An 18,369-nucleotide genomic window follows, 5' to 3' on the forward strand; every position below is an offset into this window, starting at 1 on the left:
ATACACCTAGTCATGGATATTACAACAACTGGATGTAAAATTAACTTTGTTTTCTCTGAGATCATTTAAATATTGAAAAATCATGTTCCTAATGACATCCTCAGTTACCTCAGTCTCTTTTCCTGTGAGTATGGCGATCACCTGACGCACAAGAGTCAGAGGTGAGTGAGATTAAGAGGAGGTTTCCTCTGGAAATAGTCTAATGTAACCATCCACCCTCCTTCCTTCCCCTGCCCCTCCCCTCCAAGACTCACGACTTCAAAATGCCTAAATCCAATGAGATATCGCTTACTGTCGGGGATGCACATACCAGAGGAAGTGCTGGGGATAAAGGAAATCTGTGAATCAGAGAAAGATGTTGGTATGCAAGATTGAAGATACACCAGCTGGCCCACTGCTTCAGCTGGTTTCCAGAGGCCAGGAAGAAATTAGTCTCACAGTTCAGTTAAAAGAACACCTGGCCATTCACCCAGAGGCACAAATTCACTCTTGAACAGGGTTATCTTTGTTTCCATACCAAACACACCTAGGAATGAAGTTATTTAAAATCCTGTGACTCTCACTGTCCTAAATTGCTCGCGCGTTCATAAAATTCAGGAGGTGGTGAAGAGGGGGCTGGACTGGGGGTAAAAATAGCAGTGTCAACAGGACTGATTTTAAAGGCTGGGATGGGCTTCCTCTGACCATTACAACTGGGTTGGGGCATGTCACATGAATTTCCCAGACATTTTAATGAAGATTTACAAATGTGAAGAGCTAGGAGGGAAGGAATTGTATTAAAGTCAAAGAATGAATACTCTGCCCACAACCAAAAAGACACATTAGAGCCACTGAGGCTTAGAAGGACAGGTACCTTAGCTCAGTGTTTCCCTGTTTGTTGGGGTCTGTGCAAAGCTCAAAGTGACAGTCAGAAATAAATTCAAGTTCCTCAATGGCTTATGAGTGTGGGCAGTATCATTTTACAGCTGAACCCTCAACTGTGACACGAACTCCTCTTTCTCCAAAGAAGGGTCAAGTTGAATCTTGCCATGAAGCACAGAGCGTGTGGCTGGGTGGGGTGAGTCATGGAGAAAGCTACCTGACGCTGGAGGAGATTACTGGGCTGGATTCACAGCAGAAAGGCCAGATGTGTACGTAGGAGGCAGCTGTCGGTGGGGGGAGAGGACAGTGTGGTAGTGGGGGAGTCGGCAACTTGTGAAGGCAGAACGTACTGGCAGGTACCACTGGCACAAGGCTTGCTGGGAGGTCTGGGCAGACAGATCCAAGGTGGAATGCAGCCTGGGAACTGGGCTCCTGGGAGATACCATCTTGAAACCAGTATCAGGTACTGATCTTTGGGAAAACTCCAACTGCTGATTTTATTGCTCACTTGTTCTTCTTCCCAGTAAATTTCCACCCTTTTTTCTTGACCTGTTTATGGACATCCTTCAGTTTCCTTTCTTGCTTCTGTCAGTCACTTTGCAATGTTTTTTCTTTTTTTAACTGAGGAATAATTTACACCATCTAAGAGCACAGTTTGATGAACTGAGAGGAATTTTAAAATTTGGAAATCATTGTTTTTCTTTTTCTTTTTTTGCAAATCACTTTAAAGGTGCAGAAAAGTTACAAGAATAGTACCCCCATACGTCCATCTACTCTTTATCAAAATTTATCCTTTGTTAACATTTCCTGCCTTTTTTTTTTTTTTTTGCTGGGGTCATTTACTTGTGGGTTAAAACACCACAGTGGCAAAAGGAATCTCATAGCAATCAATGTGTGTTTACTAAACACCCATGGTGGAATGACCCCGAGCTTCGTGCTGGGAGAGGACAAGAATGACAGTCTCTTTCCTCCAGGAACTTACAATTCAGTTGTTAGGTACCAACAAGATGGCCACTGTCACATTCAAATTTGAAAATGAAGTCTGAGCCTTTGGAGATAGCTTCATCTGTGGATGCTGGCATGGGGAAGAAACTGGAGGCAACTACAGTTCCTGGCAGGAACTATAATTTGGCAATCCAGCATTTCCTCAAATGGGTCAAACAGTATCAGTAACTGGGCATATTCAGATGCATTAACTAGGGGGAAAAAGGAGGAAGGGTTCCTTGGTCAAGTATACTTGGGAAATATTCATTGAGGCAATGCTCATCAAGTAGTTTCCTAAATTCCAGTCTTCCCTCAGAGCCTTTACTGGGCTCTGCTAATGGGCTTTGTGAATCTCCAAGAAAGGGGGAAGGCTATAGAATATTCCTTATTTCCCAAAGACATTAGATTAGCTCACAGGATTGGTGCCCCACGGAACACTCTTTGGAAGCTTGAAGGAAGCTCGTACTCTCAAAGAAGAAACTGGAAAATTTGTGAAGTTATATGCAAATAATTGCAAAACATTTTTGCAAGCCCAAGTCGGTAAGTAGGTACTTTGGCGATCGACTTTATAACTGCATCACATGATTGCTGCCCAGGAACCTTAATTAGCTCCCAAACACTCACTGGATCAGGTCTAGACTTAGCAGAGGTAATGGAAGGAGCTGGGAACCTACATTTATTGAGTATCTACCAAGTGCCAGGTGTTGTTTTTCTGTACAAAATCTTGTAAAGGGAGTGGGTTCCTCGGATTGCCTGCTTTGGCCTCTACTGTGGCCTCGGCACCAGCACAGGGTCTGACACTTAGCAGGAACCCGATGAATATTTCTGGAATCGAAACGAATCTGTTTCACAGTGTGACAGTAAGTTCATCAGATGGATTTCCATAAGCTACGTTTAAATGTTTCATTATTAGACCAAAGAGGTCATTAGATGGTGGCCCCCAGCCTGCAGACGGTGCTTTGCTTGACTTGTACAGGGTTTTAAGATAAACTGACAACATTTAAAGGAGCTGGGAGATTTTTAAAAATCCAGATTCATTTCCAGCTTCTTCTGAAATATCAGAAGATACGGATGCAACATGGGACCAGCTCCCAAAGGGCCACATCCAGTGCAGAGCAGAGGGGTGGCTGTACTGGAGAATAGTTTGCCACTGTCCCTACCACTCTCTATTGTCTCCACGCCGGAGGCCACGTCTCTGTTGCCAGTGATGACTGGGCTGGTACCCCTGGGTATTGTAAGCATTTGAGTTTGTGATTTCTGATCTATAATAACAATAACCAACCTATGTTGTGCTTATCACATGCCAGATACCATTCTCAACACCTTTTATATGTATTAACTCACAACAACCTTACAAGGTGGGTACTCTTATCACCTCCCCTTTACAGACGACGATCCAAGCAGAGGAGAGGTGAGCCATGTGCTCTGGGTCTCATCCCTAGTAAGTGGCACAGTGGGCTCTGACTCAGACCATCTGGCTCCAGCGTCTGCTCTTTTAACACCGTGGTCTACTTGCCTCCGTCACACAGATATATTTTATTACCCCTAATTGTCTTCACATTTTTCATGGATATTCATCTTGTATTCCCCCCAAACTATACTGGCCTCAAAGGCATACAATGCATCATCTTTCTGTTGTGTTTTACTTCGGCAGATTTTTTTTTTTTCCCCAGTGCCCTTTGATTTCACTTGATCAGGATGATCTGGATAAGTAAACATATTTCACAATTCCCCTCACCTCCATTAGGAAGCTAGCCAAGGTCTGGCTCCCCAAGAGCAAGCTCGGTATTGGCCAAAACTGCCACGGGCTGGCAGCCCGACACGGCTGCGAATGGAAGTCAGCCTTCACACTTCTCACACTGACAAACAACCGCAAGCTTGCGTCCCACAGACTCCGGGCTGATGGCTGGAATACACATGTATTAAGTTTCATTAGTTCCCCCATTTGGTTCAGTGTGGGTTTACCCACACAGCTGGCTTGGAGCCTGTCCTTTCACTTACATTAGTTCTAGTTCTCTACAGTTTTGATTTACTGACAAAGCACTCTCTTTATCTAGTAAGGGCGTAAGAGTTTCGTCTGGGTGGTAGAGACAAATTGTGTTTGTCTGGCTGTATGGAAACCGTGGTTGGTACAATTGGGCCAGTTGGGTCATTTAGCATTTCCACGTGGGGCACTGCCTAGAGAAAGGTGTTTTAATTACTAATTAGTCCATATCAGCAAAGGCAATGTATTTTCCATTATTTCTTTACTGGGGATTCTGATTCATAAAATATCTTAGGGAAAACACATTTTACGTTACCGAGTCTTTGATTTCCCAGGGAAACTAATAAATAATCAACAAAAATATGATTAAAGGCTGCTTGAACTACCATCCAAAAAAGAACTCTAGCTGGCAAAGAATCTTTCTGATCTGAATCTTTTTATTCCTAGAAACAGAATTCTTACTTAGCCTTTCAAAAGCCTGATGAAGGCTTTGGCTAAGTTTTGACATAAGATTTTCATATTCAAAATATCTGTTGAAATAAGGGGAGAAGGGATATGAATCTTGAAGCTGCATTAGTCTGAAATAGAGCTTAGTAAGCTAGAAAGGGAAATGACTTCTCTGTAATTGGAATTCTCTCCTAAAAAATCCCTTTGAAATCATGTTCAGCTACCTTCCCATTTTGTGTCCCAGGGAAGCTAACTTTAACCCTTTCTGGAACTACCCACCATAAAAATTATTTGATGTTTATAAACTGCCTTGGGAAGAGATTCCTGAGCAATGGTCTGTGTCATCAAAGAACTTAATAATAAACGAGTGGCTCCCAAGAGTCCTAGACGCAGTTAATAACGTTTTCTCCAGGACACCTCCTCCCATTAGAACCCTGCTGTTTATATCCATATATCGCGTTCATCTTGGCCATATAGTTCTAAGACAGGCGCCAGAAAAATCCCCCAATCTGAGTTCCATTACCTTTGAAATGACTTAACTAAACTCTGCCCCGGCGCAGTTCTCTAAGTTCTTTGAAGGCAGGGGCTGTGTTTGATCCTTCTTTGTATCTTTAATGTCCGTACTTAGTAGTTGCTTGATAAATGCCTCATGAATCCTGAATGAGAACTGGCTGGGTAAGCAGGACAAGTTACTTAACTTCTATTCTCTTCAGGTTTTCTCAACTGCAAAATGGTAGTAATATCTTCCTCAAAGGATTCCCATGAGGATTAAATGAGTACATAAAAAGTAGTATGCACTACATATATCAGCACAGTGCTTGGGAAACAGCCACGTTATACAGCTACTAGTGCATTAATATAATAATAACAATGTAATAATTACATACATAGCATATATACATATTATATATAGGCTTTCCTCCCTTTTACATCTACTTTGATGTGAAGACAAGAAATCTGGTTCTGCCTGGAGGTAACCCATAATACTAAGGCATTCCACTGAATTTCCAGGTCATCAGGGTATACAGCTTCATCACATTAGAGTTGGTGCCTCGTATCAAAACCATAAGAGTGTTCACCTGGCCTACGGGAGAATTCTCATGTGTAAGTGTGACATATCCCGCTTTGTACCTGTCCTCTTTTGTTAAGGACACAAACCCCTTAAACGGCATGCGATGCCTGACACGGGTGTTTCCTCGTTACTGGATGGCCACACCCTACGTCCATGCCACAGCTCAGCGCATGGTAACAATGAGCAAACATCAACTTGAATTTGATTTGGAAGACAGTTATATCCAAAGAATAACCAAACATGGGGAATTCTGCTGCTTTTAGTTGCAAAATTTTTAATACAGTCTTTTCCCCAAAAGATGTAACATGCTAAGTAATGATAATTAAACATTTTCTGAGCCTATTTCTTAATTGTATTTCTTGAATATAATTCACATCCTGGATGATTTACCCAGGTAAAGAGTATATACATCAGTGATTTTTAGTATATTCCTTTCTGCCCACTCCAGCCCCATTAGACAACCAGTAATCCACTCTCTGTCTCTTACAGGTTAGCCTATTCTGGACATTTCATATAAACAGGGACATACTGCATGGCATTTTGTAACTGGCTTCTTTCATTTAGCATGTTTTCAAAAATCATCCACATTGTGGCATGTATTAGTACTTCATTTTCTAAACTCGCTGAATCGTATTCCATTGTACGGACAGACCACATTTTGAGTATCCATTGATTACTCGAGGGACATTTGGGTTGTTTCCATCTTTAGCCTTTATGAATAACGCTCCTCTGAACGTTTGTATATAAGTTTTGTAGAGATACATGTTTTTGTTTCTTTTGGACAACTAGGCATGAAACTGCTGAATCGGATGGTAATTCTATGTTTAACAATTTTAAGAATTTCTAGTCTGTTTTCCAAAGTGGCTACACCATTTTATATCCACACCCGCTCCAGCAACATATAAGGGTTCTAATGTTTCCTTATTGTCATCAACATCTGTCATTATTGTCTTTACGATGACATACATTTTTAAGAGAGCAAAACAATTTTTTTAAAGTATCACTGCTTTATAAATAATTGTAAAAGTCACTGTTTATTAAGAGCTTTGAAGATCTGAAGTGCTTCTGGAGTTGTGGAGGGTAAAGTGACTATCAGGAGAAGCAGAAATCTCTTTCTGTGAACCTGCCTCCAATGGAAGAGAAGGATGAAGAGGTTTAAGTGGAATATATGTGCTTAGAATTTGTTAAAAATGTAGCTTCATAACCAGATAAAGAGGCTCTAATACTCCTGTTGGTGTCTCTTCCTAATCTTTTTCCACTCATTTGCTTTTAGTTCGTTAAAAAGGACTCATTCAAGTAGAAATCTGTTGCCTTTTTCTGGAAGTGTTTGGAATAAGATGTTACCAATCATATGGCCCAAAGGAAGCGCTCTCTGAGCTCAAATCCTACTAGGATTCCAAGGCTGGCCATGAAGCTGGTGGCTTACATGTTGTCTGAGAGCCCAACCTGGTGATCACAGGCTGAAAGGCAAGTTCCCAGGGGACAATGAGAAAGAATAAGTCTTGAGAGGCTAGTTCAGTAGCCTTAAAAGCCATAAAGTACAGTGGGTTGGATTAACATGCTTTCCCATCCCTAACTCCACTCTCATCATTTCACAAACCAAATGGAAGCAGAGATAAAATATGAAATCTACTGGTCTTTACAGATAAGTCTTTTCTTCAGCTGTGGGAACAGGGGAAAGGGCAGGGTTATCAGACTCTAAAGTCATCAGAGAAAGCAAAAATTGTGAAGAGTCAACATTACACTCAACAATCCCTCAAAGTTGAACTTAAATATTGACCTGTCACTTGTAGGTCAATATACCCTTTTTCAGTAAGTCCAACACAGCCAGGTGATCCCTCCATCATTGGAACAGATACAGTACATCAGTTAAGTGCCAAACGTTCAGTTAGGCAACAGAGTTGCCTTATGTTTGGGGGCCATGTTGTGCAAAAACAATATATATCTTTAAGGTGTTAGGATCACACTCAAAACAGGAAGATGTTCATCCTCTGAGAGGACGACGCAGATTCCTGACTCCTGTCTCACATTTACTCCAGGGCAAGTGCTTGTGGAATGGAATGGCAGAGGAAGAACTATTTATATTGCTATTGCTGTTTTTTCCTCCCTCTCTTGTTTAATGTAAGCTAATTAAAGACGTGTATGATGCCATTCACTGAAACGTGTTCCAGAAACCCACAGTTTAGACAAAAGTCATCTTTGTCACAGATGACAAGGGAAGAGACTCAATTGCTAAAGAGATTTCCAATCTCTGAATTCAGTAATGAAATTCCAGAGACCAGAAAAGGCTTTGGGCTTTTGCAGAAATGGAAGACTAGGCAGATTCTATCTAGCATAAATCCTTCACTTTATAGCTGAGGAAAATGGGATCCAAAGATATTTAGTGACTTATCCAAGTTCACCAGGCTGATGAGTGGCCAAGCCCTGCCCGGAGTGCAGACTTCCTGACTCCTTGTTTACGTTGTTAGAAAGTCTGATGAATCAAAGAAATTGCTCAAAGGTAAAAGTATACCTAGTGGTTCCAACTGGACCAGTCATCACACATTATACCAATTAAAATGCAATATAGGGGTGATTATTGCTGTGCTTTAATCATATGGTGGTGTCTACAACATGCTGACGGACATGTGTTTTGGAAAAATCAAATAAAACCACAGAGCTGGTTGTCACAGGCTCTGTTTCTTTAATTTACATAGTCTCAGCTTGCCTTTGGGGAATTCACAGACCAAAGCAAAGCTGTCCCCTAGAGACACAGTTCTTAAAGCAGACTTATTCACTTTGTTGTTGCAGTCACTTATAATCAGAGACATCAGAATGGTAGCATGATTCTGCAGAATTACCTGGCAACTTCAGTTGGGACCAGAATCTCCCCTCTTAGCCGTCCCAGTAGCTGAGAAAAATATCCAGATTCTAGGATCTGTCTTGGGCCCAAAAAGCTAGGAGGATTTTTTCTTTCCCCCTTGTAAATATATCTGTCCTCCATTCTCCACCTCCACCCCCTTCCTTTTCTTTGAAATTTGAGTATGACTTCTATGCCTGGTGACCTGTTGGAATATACTTGCTTGTTTGCTTTCTCCTGTGTTTTTCTTAATGCAATAACTTGAAATGTCAACATGAGGTGACAAGTAAATCCTCAGTCAAAATAAGTTTGCAACCAAACAGGAGGAGGAAAAGAAAAAGCAGGGAGAACGCTGGCCGTGGAGGCTGCTGAATGGCGGCCAAATCCACGGCCAAAGCACTAATAGAGCAGAGCATTCATCACATGAGCTCATTCCTGTTCTTTTATTCAGCAGGCTGCATTCTGCATCTTTTCCTCTGAGACTCACCATTTGCTCTGACTTTGCAGCTAATGCAACAAATAGGTAAAGAGAGATCACGGCTCGCTGTCTGGATGTAAACTCTGGCTACTTTTCTCCAAGCCAGAGGTACCTCTCGGAAGAATGTCTGTCAGTGGGGGCTGGGGGGGGTGGGGCAGGGTAGGGAAGTGTGTGTGTTGTTTTGTTGTTGTTTTGTTTTTGTTTCTGTTTTTTTCAATTATTTTTTATTGAAGTGTAGTTGATTTACAATGTTAGTTTCAAGTGTACAGCAAAGTGACTCACTTACACACATACACACACACACTTTTTGTTTTCCTTTTCAGATTCTTGTCCATTGTATGTTAGCACGAGAAACTGAATATAGTTCCCTGTGCTAGACAGGAGGTCCTTGTTGTTCATCTATTACATATAGTAATGCATGTCTGTTTTTAAAAATTTCCTGGTGAAGCAGAAACAGCAAACTAATGATATCCTCTATGATTCAGACATGGAGAGAACCTAGACTTTCCCATTCTAACTTGCCATGGAGTTTGGGAGAATCCAGCCGATTTACGGCACGGCTTCCATCAGAGGAGAAATGAAGGTTAGTGAAGTTGTAAATCAAAGGAAGGGGACAACACCTACCAGCCAGCAACTGGCTGTTTTCACGGGATCTTTAGCAACAGCTCAGGGACTACCTTGAAAGGAAAAACGTGCACGATGCCACGTTGTGAAAAAGTCATCACTTTAAGCAGTTTCCCTATTGTCATCATAAATTCTACCCCTTTCTCCCCTGCTTTGGTCGTGTTGGCCCCACGGCAGCTTGCCTCCACGGGACCTAAGCTGAGCGGGATGAGTTACAAACCCAAATCCCAGTGTTTGTTAAGGGGATTTATGCATTAGGTTCTCTGAAACTTTACCCAGAAAGTCTTCCTCACGCCTCTGCTAGGTTTCCGGGAGAGAGAGGGCCCCTTTGCGGATCTCCCCCTGGACTCCATGCTGGCAATGGGCACGAATAAATCCCGCTAATGACTTCTGCCTGTAGCTGACAGGTTCTGGTCTTTGGTGAATGCTGGGTCCCCCAAAACTGCTTTTTGTTTATTTCTAAAGAGGATTTACTGCAGGGCTTCTTCAGTAAGCATCAGTCAGCATTCCCCACGACGGCTGTCAACGCCCTTTGTTTCTGTAGGTGCGGCAAACGGAGGGATCTCATTCACGTTGTCACATCTGGGATCCCCAGCATTCCAACACTGAGGGTTTCAAACCATCTTGGGTAAAATCTAAGGGCCTGTTTTGGGAATTTCCTTTCTCTGGAGATGGGAGGGAGTTACCTTCTTTACATATCCCACTCTTGAGACACAGAATCCTTGGTTTTCCTTTGGGAATTACCACCATTCATGGGAGAGGGGAGGCCTGCACACTGACTGATTTAAGCATATGCCTTACCTCCTGGTTACAGGGATTGATTCAGGGATGAACACATAATTCATTCAGACTAAGGAGGCACAGTAAGGAGCCGGGGCTTTTGAGAAAGGAAAGTTTTTCTTCTTTCATAGAATTAGTAGTGTGATGGTTGATGTGAAGGCTGGAGCTGCAACCTTCTTGCAACCAGAAGAGGCCAAAGCTGCCAAGAGCTATGAGGAACTTAAGAGTGCAACCAACTAAGAAGAACCTACGAGGTGAGTGATAGGTCCTGATAACATGGTTAATCTCTAGATTAAGCTATGCCTGAAGCTACTTACCATGTACTTCTCAATGACAACAACCACTAAACTCCTACTTAAGTCAATTTGGGTTGGGGTTTCTGTCTTTTGTGACTTGTTGAATATTGATACCTAAATTCAGTTAAGTAGACTCTGGTGTATGTATACTAAGTCTCTGATCTAGAGTCCAACCTGCTCCTAGAACATGGAAACAGTACTATGGCAATCTTGACATCTTGAACAGAGATGCTGGCAGAAGTCCTTGAAGATTCTGTCTCTCCTGTCATCTCAAATAGCCTGTTTGCCCTCCCAATCACGAACTCCGGCTCTGGTGTCTTTAGCCTCCCTCACCACTGCTTTCCGCCCTTGGCATATACACATGCTCTTGACTCTCCCATCTTACGAGATGTCTCCCTTTATGCGACCGCACCCTAGTTGCCACCCTGTAACTATACTGTCTTTTTCAGTCAAGCTACCCGAAGGAAGAGCGTATCACCAGTCCTTCCCAAAGCCTCAGTTCTGCAGACGGTTACATAAAAAGGAGCGTATGGTCAACTACATTTTGGGAAATGTTCCAGGTGGTAGCCTCCTTTTGGACAGTGACAGTTAACATGAGGGTAGTAAGGGCTCTGGGAATTCTTGCAGGAATGAAAACTCTTCAGTTTTATTTAACGCAACACTTCCCAAATTGATTTGACCGGAGAAACCACTCCCTCCTCTTTTACTCCACCTACAAGTGTTCAGCATCCCAAGGACCTAGAGCTCTGAGGGACATGCACTGCGAAATGCTGCTTTATACGCTTTGCATTCCTCTCTCACCTCCCATTTATCCACTTAGAAATCATTATAAAATATTTTTAAATACCAGAAATGTACAGAACACTTGTAGCTACACCAGTTTTGCCAAATTCTACTGAAAAAGATCTCGATCAAATAGGGCAGAAGACTTGCAGTTTTCAAATTCTCCATTTCTCACCTTGGCACACGTCCCTTCTGTCTCGAGTGCCCCTTCTCGCCTTTCCCCACCATTCTTCACTTGACAAAATCCTATTCCACCTTCAAGACTCAGATATTAATACCTCCAAGAAGTCTTTCCAGACCCCGCCTATTCCCCAGCCGGCCACGATTCCATGGTCCTCCTCTGAATTCCCAGAGTTCCCTGAGTGCACTCCTATCAAAAGACAGCAATGATCACATTCTTAGTTAACTGCCGCTTACTCACCAGTCTCCCTCACCAGACTACAAGTTCCTTAAGGATAGACACCGTCTTCTATTTCTGCATCCTCAACATCCTGCACAGTGCTGGGAACACCAAAGATAATGCTTTCCAATGTTCCTTGTGTGATGAATGTTCTGGACCTTCTTGGTGAGTCTCCCCTGCCACTTAACAAATGTATACAAGTCACCCACCAAATTTCTTGTTGCTGTGTTGACTACTGTGTTGTCATGACTTCTGTGTATTTCATCCAGTCACTTATGTTTCCTCTTAGGATGCTGTCACCACTTTAATTTTTTTCCCCCTAAAAGCAATCAGGTATGGTGTGCTCTGCCCCAAATAGCAGAAAACTAACTCTCAAAAGCTGAAACCACCAGGATACTTATTTATTTCAGAAGAAGTCTGGAGGTGGGAGGTTTTGACGTTGGGCATCAGGGATCCAGGCTCTCTCTGTACATCTGTTCCACCAGTATTACTGTAACAGCCTTCTGTCCTCATACCTGTCCTCTCATCTTTGAAAGCTGGCTGCTGTGGCTCCAGCATCCTGTCCTCTTGCTGGGTACCAAGGCCTCTGAAAGGCCAGAGGATATGACTCTGCCTTTTTCCCAGGAAGGAAATCCTTCCCTGAAGCCCTAGCAGACCTTGCCTTCCATCTCGTAGGTTAGAACTTGTCGCATGGTCCCCCCATTTGCAAGGGAGGGATAGTATGGCCATGACTTGATTAACCCAACTCTGACTGACCCCACCCCGGGACTGGCCGAGGAGCTGACTTTCCTGAAATCAAGGGCCCCCTATCCACCAGCGGAACAAAATTTGATTCTCTTAGTGGGGTAAAGAAACAAGGCAGGAGAGGTGACTGGCTCTTGGACAGGCGACGAGGTGTGCCTGGCAGAGTAACGCCAGTACAGCTGCCAGGGTACTGGCTGTGAAACCCAAAGAGTCAAGTTTCCAGGCTGAGGTTTCCCACTGGCCAACCCTGGGTTCTTGGCCAGCTCCTCATGATCTGAGTCAATGTTCATTAGCTCTAATATGAGGTTTCCTCAGTAGGGTCATGTGGGCTGATTAATGACTTTTAAAACAGAAAAAAAAAAAGACTTTTAAGAACTTAGGTGAACAGAAGCTTTTTTTTAGTGGTGCTGGGCATCTCCTGACATTTCTTAAGGCAAGAAAACATCTGTTCACACATTCATTTGAGAGTTATTGTGCCCTTGTGGCTGGTTGGGTCTCAGAGATAGGACAACCTCTGCCCTCAAGAGGCTCACTTTGGGGTGAACAAGACAAAATATTTACACAGATAACTAAGCTTAACATGATACATAAGAGCAATAATCTGTTGAAAGTGGCACGGACTGGAAAAGGGAGGTCAGTTTGCTGGGCTGGGGAAGGAGGCGACAGGGCGGCGGCACACAGCTGGCCGGCTGTGTTTTACACATGACGCGTGGGTGCAGGAGGAAGCCCTGGATGCTGTGTCCAAAAGGCGTCTTAAAGGAGAAAACATCTGCATCGGGGGCAAAGGAACAGTGTAGTTTGCGGGGCCGGTGCGGGGAAATGAGACAAGGTAAAAATGGAGTCCACGGAGAGAAGACATGAGCAGAGGGATGGAAACCTGAAAGTACAGTAGATGGAAGACCTGGGACACAGTAAACGCTCCGGAGCCGACCTACCATTGGGAGTGGGGGCGGGTAGCAGGGGAAACAGAGAGGAGGCTGGAGCTTTTTACAACCTGAACCTACTTTGTCCTTCAGTTCACAACGGAGAGTCAACGAAAGTCTTAAAGCCTTAAAAGTCACTCTTTCCTGCAAAGGTTAGCCGGGCCAATTCCATTTGCAAATGAAACAACTACTAAATCGCAGCACTCCTAAATTATTACAAACTATGTTTCGTAAACAAAGAAGTGATTATAATGTTAGAGAACTCACTGTCAACTGCGTCCCGAAGTTTTTTAAGAAACTCTGATGAAATGAAAAACCTGTATTTTGTGCTGCTGTAAAACCGCACAGGTTAGGGATAGATCCCCAAAATCCTGCAATTATTTAAAAGCACAAAGCCTAGCTTTACTGCATTGTTGCTTTTTTTTTTTTTTTAATAACACATCAGCAGATTCTGGTTCCCAAAACCACTTTGGGGAAAAATGCTTTCCTCAGTGACATCACCCCCATTTTCCATATAAAATGAAAAAAAAATAAAGGTTCCAATTCAGAAGTAGGAGGTTACAAAAGGATTGCTATACCTTAAGAGCCCACTATGCAAAACCCCCTATTGCCCTGAGAGAAACAAAGAAATAAATTAAAAATATAAAACCCCCCAAACACACATAGCTGAGCTTAAAAGAGGTAGGCTGGTTTCCCCCAAATCCATTAATAAAATAAATCACCGCATTTCACATTCATAGTCATCTCTGAAAGTTCTCCTCTTAATTGCTCCGTGGCACCATGTTTTATTTTAGTAAAGTTCAGGTTTTATTGCCAGGGACTAATGGGCATGGAGTCCCCGAAGAACTTGTTTTAAAACATCGACCAGTCGACCATAAAAGGGATATTAAAACAGCTATAGCGGCTAAATAAGAATTAAAAAGTATAGCCACTTATTTTGAAATTAGAATCCTCTTTCACATTTAGGGATATAATAAAACGTGTCATAAACTTTCTCCTTTCAGTCCAAAGTATCGCTGTAAGAATCAACAGTGATGAAGACACGATCCTTCCACGGGTAGGCGGCACGCATTAAAATCAAGCGCTGTTTTTAGGCATTATTAGAGGCATTTTAAAATTATAAATGATTCCAATGTCATAAAGAAAAAAAAAAAAACAAAACCTTGCAGGGAGAGAAACAGAAAAGGAGAAACCAGGGAAGGATTTAATGAACTAGGCTGTTAATAAACTTATACCGTCGATGGGTCCAAATTCACGAGCTAGGCAGGGTCGAATCCTAGCACAGGTCTCGAGGGAACTTGCAGTCCAGCAGGAGGCTGTAAAACGCATTCAGATGAGAGTGTATGGACCACTGCTGAAGCACTCTGTGTCCTCCCCTGTGGGGTACATTCCAGTCTTGAGCCTTTTCCATCACATAACATCTTTTACTTTACGAATATGCTACATTCTTGACTAAGCTTTGGTGTCCACGATTAGTGAAGTAGCCCCATTTTTATAAGTGGGAAACTAGCCAGGGGAGAATAAATCCAGTCTTGCCTCAAGTTCAACCTGAGTGGGGCACTCAGATCCCCAGTGCTCTGAAAATAGGGTTACAGTCTATCTCTCCATCTGGCGGCCAAGAGGAGGGTAAGGCTTGTTCACCCAAGAGAGAACAGTCACTCAAGTAAGCTGAGTGGGGCCCCGTCACACACAGAATGCGGAAAGGACTTCCCAGGCTTCCTTTTGAAATGGGGCACTGGACACAATGGGAAAGAAGATGGCTCTCCCCAACAGAAGCCCTCTCCGGCCAAGTGGGACAGACACAGGAAGTTCAGTGAAAGGAACCATCTTCTAGTAAACATGATCTCTGAAAAGACTTGACACAGAGATCGCAGCAGAAATCCACGTTGGTGCCAAAAGAGAGAGAGAGACAGAGACAGACGGCAGCTCAGGGGCAGGGCGGCAAAGAGGCCCAGATGCCATTTTATTTCTAATACAGCAGCACCTTCTGCTCCTCTAAACAGTTTTAAATAAAAGCATCTTGAACTGGTTTAGATTAGTCCCCACCAGGCACATTTGTAAAGATAAAAAGAACATGGTTGTTTTTCTTCCTCCCAAAGGGGGCTGGGAGGAGAGGAAACGAGGGGAGCCCAGCTTGTTCTTGGGCCCGTAACCCCAAACTCTCCAAGTTGTCCTCCTCTGCATCCTTTTTGGTCACAGAGACAGGTGGGGGGGCTGGTGGCGGGAGGAGGAGGAGGAGGTGGAGAAAAGGGGGTTTCTCGGCCCCGCCCTGCAGTGCGTGGAAGTAACTGGCTGGCGTAAACATTCGGTAGCCCACCTGAAGCCTATTTTAGGACAAGACAATTTCAGTTTTAAAGTGTTTGAATTACTTTAGCTAAATCTCAGGATTTGCCTACTGAATCTGGAGCTGTTCCCTTTCAACTCTGAATGAAGGAAGAATTATGAGACTGGAGTGATTCAATGAGAGTTATCTGTCCTGGCACTCAATCAAAGGGATTAGGATTTGGAAAGAAAAGCCTACAGGTGGTCCTCCAGGAAGCATACCAAGCAGTTATCAAAAACATACAAGTTCAAAGCAGCTCAATTTTCATATGTTAAATGTACTTGGATGCAGCCCCAGGCTCCTTTCTAGGTAAAAAAATTGTGTTAAAGCTGTTTGTACTTGCATACTTAGCAGACGAGGGAATAAAAAAAGCATGTGGTACTGTGGTGCCGGGTCCCCTGCACCCTCGTGTAACCCAATAAATCAATCTTGTTCTCTTGGTGAAACGTGATCTGATACTGTCTCCAGGCTTCCCAGCCTCGTCCCCGACTCCTGCCATCGCTGCTGATACTCATGTACCTCATCAATGCAAACGAGCTGTCACAACACCGACGCTGCCAGGTCAGCCACCGGCAGCAGCAGCTGAACAATTAACAGTGCGGACTATTCACCAGTCCTGGGCGTTGTTTTCCCAAACACCGTGATCTGGGCTTAGCGTCATTTTAGCTACTTAATAGCTTAACTTGGGCACATTGAAAAGGAGAAAAAGAGGACACACACTGAGAGTTAAGTGACAGAAGAGGGTACATTTTAGGTGGCCTTCCTGTGCTAGCGAGTCAAATTAGACATTCACGTTTCCAGCCTTTTGGGTATAGCAAAGGTAGCTGTGTCCCTCTGGGTGTGCCCTGAAGAATGTTCATGGCAATAGAAATTGTATTTCTCTCCTTGGCATTCTGTTTATCCAGATCACATACGCAAACTCCTCATGAACTAAACTGTAAGTACTGTGAGCACCATGTCTTATTTATTTTTATTTCTGTGGCATCGAAGTCTTCTAAATGTGATATGACTCTCTAAACTGGGAGAAGGGGGGTGCGGGCAGGAAGACTGTCTTAAGGGTCTTTCCAGGTCACAGATGCTTGATTCAGATGATACAACCAATAAAAGCAAAGAAATAACAGTAACAACAAAACCCTTAGTAGTACATGAAGTGTGGCGAAGCACAGTGGGCAAAATCTACGCCTTGGTGCCAGACTGCCAAGGTTGAAATCCTAGCTCCACTGCTTATTAGCTATATAACCTTTGGGAGAGAGTCTCAATTTCTCTAGACTTCAAAACTTCTTCACCTCAAAAATGAGGGGTGACAACAGTAACTCCTGCATGAGTTTGCTGTAAAGGATTAAACAACATACGAAGCGTTTGAAATAGCACTGAGCACAGTAAGTGCTCAAAAAGTGGCCCAGAGATCATTACATGGATGGAATATCTCCTTTCCGTACCACCTAAAATAGTAACTTCTGCCAATGAAGATGTACAGATGGCCAACAGGCACATGAACAAAAAAAGCTCAGTATCGCTAACTACTAGAGAAATGCAAATCAAAACTACAATGAAGTATCACCTCACATCGGTCGGAATGGCTATCATTAAAAAGTCCACAAATGATAAATGCTGGAGAGGGTGTGGAGAAAAGGGAACCCTTGTACGCTGTTGGTGGGAAAGCAGTTTGGGGCAGCCATTATGGAAAACAGTATAGAGAGTCCTTAAAATACTAAAAGGAGCTGTCACAACACAAACGCTGCGAGATCAGCCACCAGCAGTGGCAGCTGAACAGTTAACAGTACGGACTATTCATAAGTCTTGGGCGTTGTTGATCCAGCAATTCCATTTCTGGGCATATATCCAGAGGAAGCCATAATTCAAAAAGACACATGCACCCCAGTGTTCGCAGCAGCACTATATACAATAGCCAAGACATGGGAACAGCCTAAATGTCCACTGACAGATGATTGGATAAAAGAAGACGTGGTATATACATATATACTATGGAATACTACTCAGCCATAAAAAAGAATAAAATAATGTCATTTGCAGCAACATGGATGGACCTGGAGATTGTCATACTAAGTGAAATAAATCAGACAGAGAAAGAAAAATATCATCACTTATAGGTGGAATCTAAAAAAACAAGACAAATGAACTTATTTACAAAACGGAAATAGACTCACAGGCATAGAAAACAAACTTGTGGTTACCAGTGGGGAAAGGTGGGGCATAGAGGGATAAATTGGGAGTTCTGGATTTGCAGATACCAACTACTATATATAAAGTAGATACTGCACAGCACAGGGAACTATATTCAATACCTTGTAATAGCCTATAATGAAAAAGAATATGAAAAAGAATATATATATGGCCAACTGAATCACTATGCTGTACACCAGAAATTAACACAACATTATAAACCGACAATACTTGCATTAAAAAAAAAAAAGAAAGAAAAAAGAAAACACTAACTTCTTAAAATAGGCATGAGAGAGAAGTTAGCAATTTAGCCCACACTCCCTCTTTCAGAATTAGAGATGAAAAAAACTATACCAAGTTGGATATTGCAAACTCTGCTAGAATTCTTTTCTTTCAGAGCTCAGCTTAGGGCCCCAACATAAAAGGGCAGCGCCATAAAGCTGGCTCCTCTCGGCTTCTTCTTGTCTTGGCACTGAACAATCAATTTGAAAGTACATTAAGTTATTTAACAGGTCACCAAGTAGCAGAAAGCTAAAAGTTTAACCATATTTACAAGGAAGAATTATATGAAAATATTTTTATTGATGCTATAAAAACCACCATTAAAAATGACTGCATTGAAAAGCTGAAGGTGTATGGAACAAATG

General features: G+C 42.8%; 1 protein-coding gene and 2 long non-coding RNA genes across 6 annotated transcripts in view; 1 reads left to right on the top strand and 2 right to left on the bottom strand.

The window, feature by feature from the left end:
- Nucleotides 1-8,510, bottom strand: part of LOC141578683 (uncharacterized) — a 38,198-nt gene extending 29,688 nt beyond the window's left edge. Inside the window, exon 1 of the long non-coding RNA XR_012509302.1 lies at nt 1-8,510. This exon is cut by the window's left edge and continues 23,305 nt beyond it. This is a non-coding gene — a long non-coding RNA (uncharacterized LOC141578683).
- The window catches only part of FTO (FTO alpha-ketoglutarate dependent dioxygenase), a 357,038-nt gene that overhangs the window by 94,819 nt on the left and 243,850 nt on the right, over nt 1-18,369 (bottom strand). The gene's annotated exons all lie outside the window — the stretch shown is intronic.
- LOC123619331 (uncharacterized) lies at nt 8,598-11,457 on the top strand. 2 transcript variants are annotated; one of them, XR_006727897.2, is made up of 5 exons: nt 8,598-8,710; nt 9,151-9,248; nt 9,834-9,917; nt 10,201-10,323; nt 10,815-11,457. It is a non-coding gene; the product is annotated as an uncharacterized LOC123619331 (long non-coding RNA). The 2 variants fall into 2 exon arrangements; XR_006727898.2 differs by having other exon boundaries at nt 8,636-8,773.

The sequence above is a fragment of the Camelus bactrianus genome, chromosome 9 (assembly GCF_048773025.1).
Source record: "Camelus bactrianus isolate YW-2024 breed Bactrian camel chromosome 9, ASM4877302v1, whole genome shotgun sequence".
Classification (NCBI taxonomy): Eukaryota; Metazoa; Chordata; class Mammalia; order Artiodactyla; family Camelidae; genus Camelus; species Camelus bactrianus.